The sequence below is a fragment of the Tupaia chinensis genome, unplaced genomic scaffold, assembly GCF_000334495.1.
Source record: "Tupaia chinensis unplaced genomic scaffold, TupChi_1.0 Scaffold140338_1, whole genome shotgun sequence".
In the NCBI taxonomy this organism is placed as follows: Eukaryota; Metazoa; Chordata; class Mammalia; order Scandentia; family Tupaiidae; genus Tupaia; species Tupaia belangeri.
This window is the reverse complement of record NW_006200215.1, coordinates 717,089-725,748: the sequence shown is the minus strand read 5'-3', so window position 1 is coordinate 725,748 and position 8,660 is coordinate 717,089. Positions and strand designations below refer to the sequence as shown.

The 8,660-nt window shown below is 40.7% G+C and overlaps 2 pseudogenes; both read right to left on the bottom strand.

Annotated features, from left to right (window-relative positions):
* Positions 1–421: 421 nt before the first annotated feature.
* LOC102490846 (14-3-3 protein theta pseudogene) lies at positions 422–1,197 on the bottom strand (annotated as a pseudogene).
* Positions 1,198–1,654: 457 nt separating this feature from the next.
* Positions 1,655–3,082, bottom strand: LOC102490427 (abl interactor 1 pseudogene; annotated as a pseudogene).
* Positions 3,083–8,660: the final 5,578 nt, after the last annotated feature.

Genomic DNA, 8,660 nt, shown 5'->3' with positions numbered 1-8,660 from the left:
CGAATAAGTTTTAGTTCTCTACATAAGTGTTTGGAAATTCTTTATGCTTATATGAAATGAAGCTATTGAAACTTTTCTACAGCAGGAACTACACACCAGGAAGGCCAAGACAAACACAAATCAAGGAATGGAGTTTCCCAAAGCTGCAATGTGAAAAGACTATAAATGGCTGATTCCATACACAGGAGTTACTTAAATACCGAATAAGTTTTAGTTCTCTACATAAGTGTTTGGAAATTCTTTATGCTTATATGAAATGAAGCTATTGAAACTTTTCTACAGCAGGAACTACACACCAGGAAGGCCAAGACAAACACAAATCAAGGAATGGAGTTTCCCAAAGCTGCAATGTGAAAAGACTATAAATGGCTGATTCCATACACAGGAGTGGGTTTTTTTCTACAGGAAATCCGAGTGGAATAGGAATGGAGATGTGTAAAAAGGTTTCTCGAGGGGAAGGAGGATGACACCCTGTATACATCTAGTTTTTGGCCCCTTTTGCTGCATCACATTCTTCTCCTGCACTGTCTGATGTCCATAATGTTAAGTTGTCTCTAAGCAACTGCATGATGAGGGTGCTGTCTTTGTATGAGTCTTCATTCAGTCTGCAATGACTTCATCGAATGCCGTTTTAGCCAATGTGCAGACAAGCTCTGGGTTATTAAGGATCTGATAGTAAAATACAGAAAAGTTAAGAGCCAGCCCCAGGTGGATTGGGTGTGTGGGTTGCATCTCTTTCTTGCTTATATCAAATGCCTCTTGGTAAGCTCTTTGGGAATTATCTATCGTTTGTTTTTAATCATCACCACATGCAACCTCAGCAAGGTACCGGAAGTAATCTCCCTTCATTTTCAGATAGAAGACCTTACTCTCTGGATTAGTTGCATTGGCTATTAAATACTTATCGAATAATTCCAGGACTGTGGTGCAGATGGACCTCAGCTCTGACTCCACTTTCTCCCGATAGTCCTTAATCAGCTGCACTTTCTTGTCTGAGGTGTTGGTCTTCTGCTCGATGCTCGAGATGACCCTCCAGGTGGACCTGCAGCCCCTGACCATGTTTTTGTAGGTCACCGACAGCAGGTTGGACAGCTCAGCGCCCTGCTTGGTCACAGCCTTCATGCAAGTGGCCATGTCGTTGTAGCGCTTGGCCTGCTCTGCCAGCTTGGCCTTCTGGATCAGCTCTGTCTTCTCCATGGCGGAAAGCCAAAAGCTGATCAAAGTGGTGGGACTCGCGTCGTGGGTCGGCACTCGCCTCGCTCCCCTCGCCCTCGCTTATGTATTTATGAATGGAAAAGATTTATAATGCAAACTTCACTCATTAAAAAAACATAGATACAAATTACAACATTCATTTCAAGAGACCAGAGTATCAGTACTCCAGGTAAACTGTACACAAATTGGAAGCATCTTGGAATTGTTTTAAGTATATTTCATTATGTAAATTTTATGCATGCTTTAAACAAATAGCATTTCTTAAAAATGAGAGAATTTAAATGAAAAGTATGACCAGATCAGCATTTAAATTTTCTGATTTTAATATTAGTCTGACATAGCGTTAGTAACCATGCTGCACTGAAACAAGTAATGGTACAATCTGAATCATGATTCATTAAATATTATACCCCACTTTCTCAGAATATTTAGGCTTGTCATAAAGTTAACAATGTGTAAGTAAGTACATAAGCATAATCAGTTATGGACAGCCTATTGTAGAAATTGCTGGTTAGCAATACACAAACTGCCTCAAAGATTTATGCTTACAGGTAGACATTCAATTATACCAATAAAACAGCATTTCCTGAAAATATGGGCACATTTTAAAACATGAAGAATCTGTTAACTGTAATAGTCCCACAACATGACTGAGTAATAATAACCTACTTTAAAAGCAAAAAAATTTAATCAGTATAGTGCATTATTGATTCCACATAGTTCCCAGGGAACAGACCAGTCACTCGATTGCAGACTCCTTCATATCAGTCATCATCATTTTTCTTTATAATGTAAATGATTGCACCCTCCATAAATGACAGCTCATCATCCTTGTCTTTTGTATAATCATATATTGCAACAAATTTCTTGATGTAATTCTTAGGGACCCAGGCAGGATCCCCATCTGCATACGGATCATTATACTGAACCACTGCATTCCTCATCTTTATAATCCACTAGCGGTGGTAGTGGTAGAGGTAGTGAGTCATCAAACATGGGAATATCGTCTGGTGGATGTGATGGTGTGGGGTTGGACTACCAACAACTAGTCCAATAGTGGGTGGTGAAGGTGTAGGCACAGCAATGGGAATGCCAATACTACTGCTTCCACTGTTTTCTTGACTTCCCACTTCCTCTACTACTGCCTGCCACTGTATGTCCTTGGCCTCTGATTTAAAGAAGCTGTCCTGCCTGGACCATGTTGATTTCCACTATGTTGACTTCCAAGCCTGGCAGGACTCATCATGTAGTCATTAGGAACTGCTGGGGGTTTAACAGGTTCCAGGGTTTTATAAGGAGTATTCCATTCCAATGTTCCCTGTCCTGACATGGGAGGACTTGGTGGTTTCTGAGTACAATTTGCTCTCAAAAGTGTGCCAGTTCTTGTGGGCTGGTTATTTCTATGCTTAACACCATGGCTGACATCATCCAGAACCATGTAGTCAATTGGTTTCTGAATATACCTTACAGGGCACTCCATATTTGCAGGTGCTATTATTTTGTGAGTTCTTGATGTATTCTTGTTTGTTGTCAAAATGCCAATCTCTCTTCGAGCCACTTTCTCTTTATAAATATCCATGGTCTGTGAGATATGATTGATGGAAGACTCCATTCTCCAAAGCTGAGAAGCTTGTATATCCAGCAACTGGAGTATATTGTTGGCCAATGCATTTATTTCATAAGCAACTATAGTTAGAGATTGAGTCATGTAGGCTTTAGTCTCTTCTAAAGCTTTTCTCTTGTCTGTAACCTGTATGTAGTTGTTTTCACAGTAGTCCGCCACCCGGGTCAGGTTCTGGTAACTCTCTGTCAGTGCCCTCTTGCCAGATGGTATCTCCTCCTCTAGTAACAACTGCAGCTCTGCCATTTTCCACTCCTCTCTGAAGGTTTTTTTTTTTTCAATTGTGGTTTTTAATTTATTTATTTATTATTTATTATTTAATTTTAGTTATTATCATCATAATCTTTTTATATTACATTTAATCACAAATACCTTTATAGTGTAATAAATTTATTTTTCCATCAGGATTATTATGCATATCAATCAAGACAAAGACATTACTATGAACATCATCAAATAGCTTTTCATCATTTTTTTAGGTTATTTTTTAGAATTATTCCATTTACTTACTTACTTAATTTTATTTTAATTTGACCAGAGAGGGACAGAGAGAGAGAGAGAGAGAGAGAGAGTGAGAAAGCAAGCTGCCAGGTCCAGGACTAGAACCATGGCTGGCCACATGGAAGTCCAGTGCACTTAACCACCACTCCACCTGCCGGCCCCTGTAGTGAAGCTTTTGTCTTAAGTTAGAATGACTGTCTCAAAACAGAAGAAAAAAAGGGCTAAAACTGAAAGGTTTAGGGCAAGTTGTTGAAGACTTAAGTTATATAAAAAGAGTGTAATAAAGAGTCACAAAAATTAAAGATAATTATAATATAATGGCATCAATTATAAGTCAAATAGTTACCTTTAAATGCTACATACAGTAAAACGACTAAAAGAGAGGAGCCCCTCTGACTAGTCTGGAGCCTCACATAATTGTACTGGTTACTCTTACCACTGTTAAAGTTACTCTGTGAATCCATCATACTGGAGCCAAGAGAGTTGCCTCCATGGACCCACTAGGGCCTTAGTCGGTAAAAATGAGCCAGGAAAGCCCCTCCGGATGATACTTCAGAGACAAAGAAGCCACTTCCCTGCTCTAGTCACTCAGGAGGCTGACTAGTCTACACACGGTGGAAGATTAAGGATCTATCTCCCCAAAAGACACACATGGACTGCCCTGAGTGCCCCCCTCTTGACTGTTTGTAATAATACCCTGATCCTAACTCTCCTTGTTGTAATAGCTTTAGTTTTTGCTGTAGGCCTGGTTGCAACAGTTCCCGCTGATTGGAAATGGTATAGGAAGCTCCGCTAGTGTTTTCCTATCTGTCATGTGTAAGGGATTTCATCATAGTTCAGTGCCTCTAAGTCAAAAAAGCCCCTCAATTATAATCCCTGTTACTATAATCATCCTATCTCTTACTGAGGGCTCTCCCCACATTTCTGGGGCTGACTTGCCAGCCTGTTCAGAATGTATAAAGACAGTCAGGATGGGAGGAAAAACACTAAAAAAGGCCTCCCAAGCTTCCTACTCTTTGTCTTTGGGTGAACTGAACAGTTAGTGTTCATAACTGAAACGTTTGCCCAGGTAGCATGTTATGATCAAACAAAGGCTCACAACTGCTCCTATGACAACAAAATATACTGAGTAGCCCAATCAAAGGGGATCTCTGCCTATTCCTGTTGTTTTAATGCCAACAAGTCTGGCATCATTAAAAATATGGCCCAACAACTTTGTGACTAAATGCCAAAAAAGACAGGCTGCTGTGATTGATGGAGAGGTTAGAGTAGCCTTTGGTAGTGGCTACCCCTATTTGGACCCCTCTTAACAGTGCTCCTAATCTTTTTTTTTTCTTTAGAGGTTTTTGCTACAGGGTGTGTGCGTTCACCAGAAAGACAGAGACAGAAAAACAGTAAGCGAGAAATCACCCTCCCAGGGGGGATGGCCACACCACAATCCCTTCTCCTCCATTATCCTCTCGGGATCTTGGGCACACATGCACATGCACCCGGCGTGAGTCTTAGCCACCAGATCCGGGACTCGAACAGCAGTCGACTACATGGGAGTTCAGTGACACAGTCATTATGCTAACTGCTGGTCCCAGTGCTTCTAATCTTAACATTCAAGCCATGCATATTAAATTTTATTACCCAATTCATCTCCTCCATGATAGAACCTATTAAATATCAGATGCTGGTTGTGTCTGGAATGATGTACCAACAGACGGACTCTCCCTAACAGACATTTAAAGAGACTCAAAAGGTGGGAATGAGGTAGGAAATGGCCAGTTAGGCAACCTGCAAAATAAGCAACACAGCTCAGGAACTGAAGGCCAACTAATGAGGGGAGGATATTCAGCAGCTGAAGCCTAGCTAAAGGGAGGAGTCATCATGCTCCAAGGATAAGGCAAGCTGAATTTTCAATTCCTTATGGTCTGTAACTCTTGCAGCCTTTCCTCCCTGTGCCACCCATCACCTATGCCTACATGCAAATGGTGCAGATCTTCCCTGTTAAAAAACAATATAATCCTGTACCCTACCCCAAATCAGAGCCCAGAGTTTAGAGTCTGAACTCTGGATCCACAGGCATAATAAACCTGAGTTCTCCTACTCTCTGAGTAACATTTGTTTCTTGGCAGTCCGTTTCTGCAACAAGGTAACCCTTAAAGTGACAAATAAGGATTAAGGGCTTTTAAATATATATATACATATAATTTCTGTCTAAATCAGAGATTAAGGGTGTTTCTAAAAGTAGACTCAAAAAGAAACAAGGGAAAATAATAGTAAGCAAAAAAAGGTGACATAAAAGGAGCAGTAAAAATAGTAAAATAGTAATAAAGCAGTAAAAATAGAGTTTTAGTAAAAAGGTTTAAAGGAAAAATTTTAACACAAAGTATTTTGTATGGTAAAATTTATATCTTTAGGAAAATGGCTAATATAAGGAAGAAAAGGGACAAAAAAGAGAAGTCTACAGAATGTTGTTAAAGGAGGTTTGAGTCATATTAGAAGAATCTAGGAGTTAAAAAAATTGATAAAAAATAGTTTTGTTGATATACAACAGAAATAGCTAAATTTCTTTGTCTATTTCATCATTATTGTAATGAACTTCTCTTCTCTTTCAGAATCCATCAAGGTACAAATGGTGGTCAGGACATACTCCAGTGAGCACCCATCATGACTTCTAGCATGATGGCATGATGGCCTCTGGATAGACCTCTGGTACAGGATCTTGCCCCCCCCCCCATCATTGCCCAATTTCAACAAGAAGTCAGAATGGTCTTCAAGCTTGTACCCTCTAATAGCAGTTAGGGATTCCTCTGCAGAGGGGGGAATGAGGTCAGATACAAGGACCCTAAAAATATAGAGTATAGGCCTAAAATGGAATCTCAAAATGGCTAAGTTTTAAGATGGAGACAAAGGAGTTCTGCTGCTTGCTCTGGAGAGAGTTCTTGTAGTGGTAGCTCAGTGATTCACCTAGGAAGTATGACCTAGACCTAAAACAAAGGCTTTTTCCAGGCCTTACCACATTCCAGGAAGAGGATAAAATAATGTTTTTTTATAGCCCAATGCTTCTAGACAAAGAATCTCCTGACCTTAGTACCCACTCCAAAATTAGGAAAATAATTGGACCCATCCAGCATGTTTACCTCCCCACAATGAGGGGAATACGTGCATGAGCCCCACCTAGAAGCCTGGAGGAAGGCTCTATAGACCCAGATACAAAAACCCTCGCCAAGGAAGGACTCCTTAGACCCAGATAAAAACCCCTCACCACAGTTCTTCCTTGGCAACCCATTTTCTGGGACCCCTCCTTTCTTCTTGAGAGCTCTGTTTTTCCTTCCCCCTCCAATAAACTCCCCACTTTGCTAAACCTACTCTCTGTGTATGGGACAAGAACCTGTCTCACTGCGAGTGTGAGCCTGATCACCCTTGCTTCCCTGTGTTTCTGCATCAGAGAGAATCAACAGAAATGAAGATGAAAATGACAAAAAGGTTAAAGAACAAAGTAGAGGGCATCTTCTATTAGGGGGTTTACATCCTGGCCTATCTCACAACAAATATATGTTGCAGGTTGGCTTCTGTGATCACATCCCGGTTCTTGGTGTTTTGGACAAAGAATTGAAAGAAACATGCCAATAGCAAAAGGAAAAGGTAGGTTATTAGTAAAAGTGAAAGTACACTCGTGAGTGGTAGAAGTGGACCTGAGGGAACAGAGAAAAAAAGAGGCTCATGTTCCAAGCATATATTTATTACACTGAATATTTTTGGAGGCGAGATGACTGATGAAGATTATTGCATCCATTCCCAACTCCTTTGAAGTTGTTTCTGTAAGAAAATCACTTAGCAGATATTGCAATTATCCAGGCCAGAGATTATGACAAGAAGTATAAAAACAGTAGTGGTAATTATAGAGAGGAGTAGATAGACTATAGAACAAACTAGTCATAATTTGCTTTCACTGACTTGTACTAAGGGCTGTGAATCTATAGTCACTTCCTCATTTGGTACTCAGGGTCATTCACCAGTAAGGAAAAACTGGAATACAAGCTGGTTTCGGGATGGTAGGTGAAGAGGAGGTAAGAGTTCAGTGACAGGGCTAAAGAAGGAGTAATCAAAATAGAATACTTTTTTCTTGAAGTATGGCAGTTATGGACACAAGGATCACGTAGGACTTCAAGTGAAAATGGTGGGAGCAGACAGTACTCTGTTTCCATGAAGTTCATCCATATATGCAGTGGTTATATATACATATATAAATAACATATTTATATATAATTGATATATATTACATATATGTAATATATAAAAAATTAAATATATAATACTGAAGACTTCAACATCAAAAGTAACAGTCCTCTGACCTATCACTTCTTACCTCTGCAACGGTGCCTTCCCAGAAATAACACCTTTGAACTTTCTGGGTTTATTTTTTTCTTTCAGGGGGACTCTATATCCAAAGTTAGAATGCATACACTTAACAGTAGGCTTTCATTTACTAATTTTAGACTTTATTGACTTTTTACTAAGGTAGATGCGAATTTATTTCCCATATTTACCATTTTAAAAAAGTGAGGAGATGAATACGTGTGCTAAAATTCTCAAAGAATCCCTGGTCTCAGTAATAATGATAACTTATTGAGCACTTACTGAGACATGGTCTAAGAGGTTTAGCTGTATTAATTTACTTAATTACAAGTTCGAATATAGGATTTTTAACAAATTAAAAGCAGGAAGACAAAGATGATGCTCAGCCTTCACAGCCAAAGACCACGACGGGCAACAAAAAAAAACAGCAAAGGACCAGCCCAGCCGGTGGCATGGCGGTTAAGGCGCTGGACTCCCACACGGTCCACTTGTGTGGAGTTGAGGATCTGGAGCTTGAAAATCATGACAAGTCCCAGGAGGACACTGGAGGAGAGGAGACTGCCTGTGGCCATCGCCCCTTGTGGTCAATTCTCACTTGCCCTCTCATAATCTCTGTCTCTCTCTGGCAAAGGTAAGTGCCTATATCAAAAACCTAAAAACAAACGAACATCCACCCCTCTCCCCCCTCCCCCCCCAAAAAAAAGAAACAGCTAGCTTGGAGGCAAATTGCGACCACCTTTAATTCTCCTCAGCGGCAGAGTGGGTGAGGCCAGGCCGCTCACAAATGAAGAACCTGCAGGCTCACAACGTCCTACTAGGCCGGGTGCGCGGAGTGGGAGCCAGGCCACACGGTGGCGACAGGCAGCCCTCTGGCTTTCCCGGAACAGTCTCTATGGTATTCTTTCCAGCCCACCCACTCCTTGGGTAGCGACAGTCACGTGACGGGCTCCCAGTCCACCGCAGATGCCCACGTGAC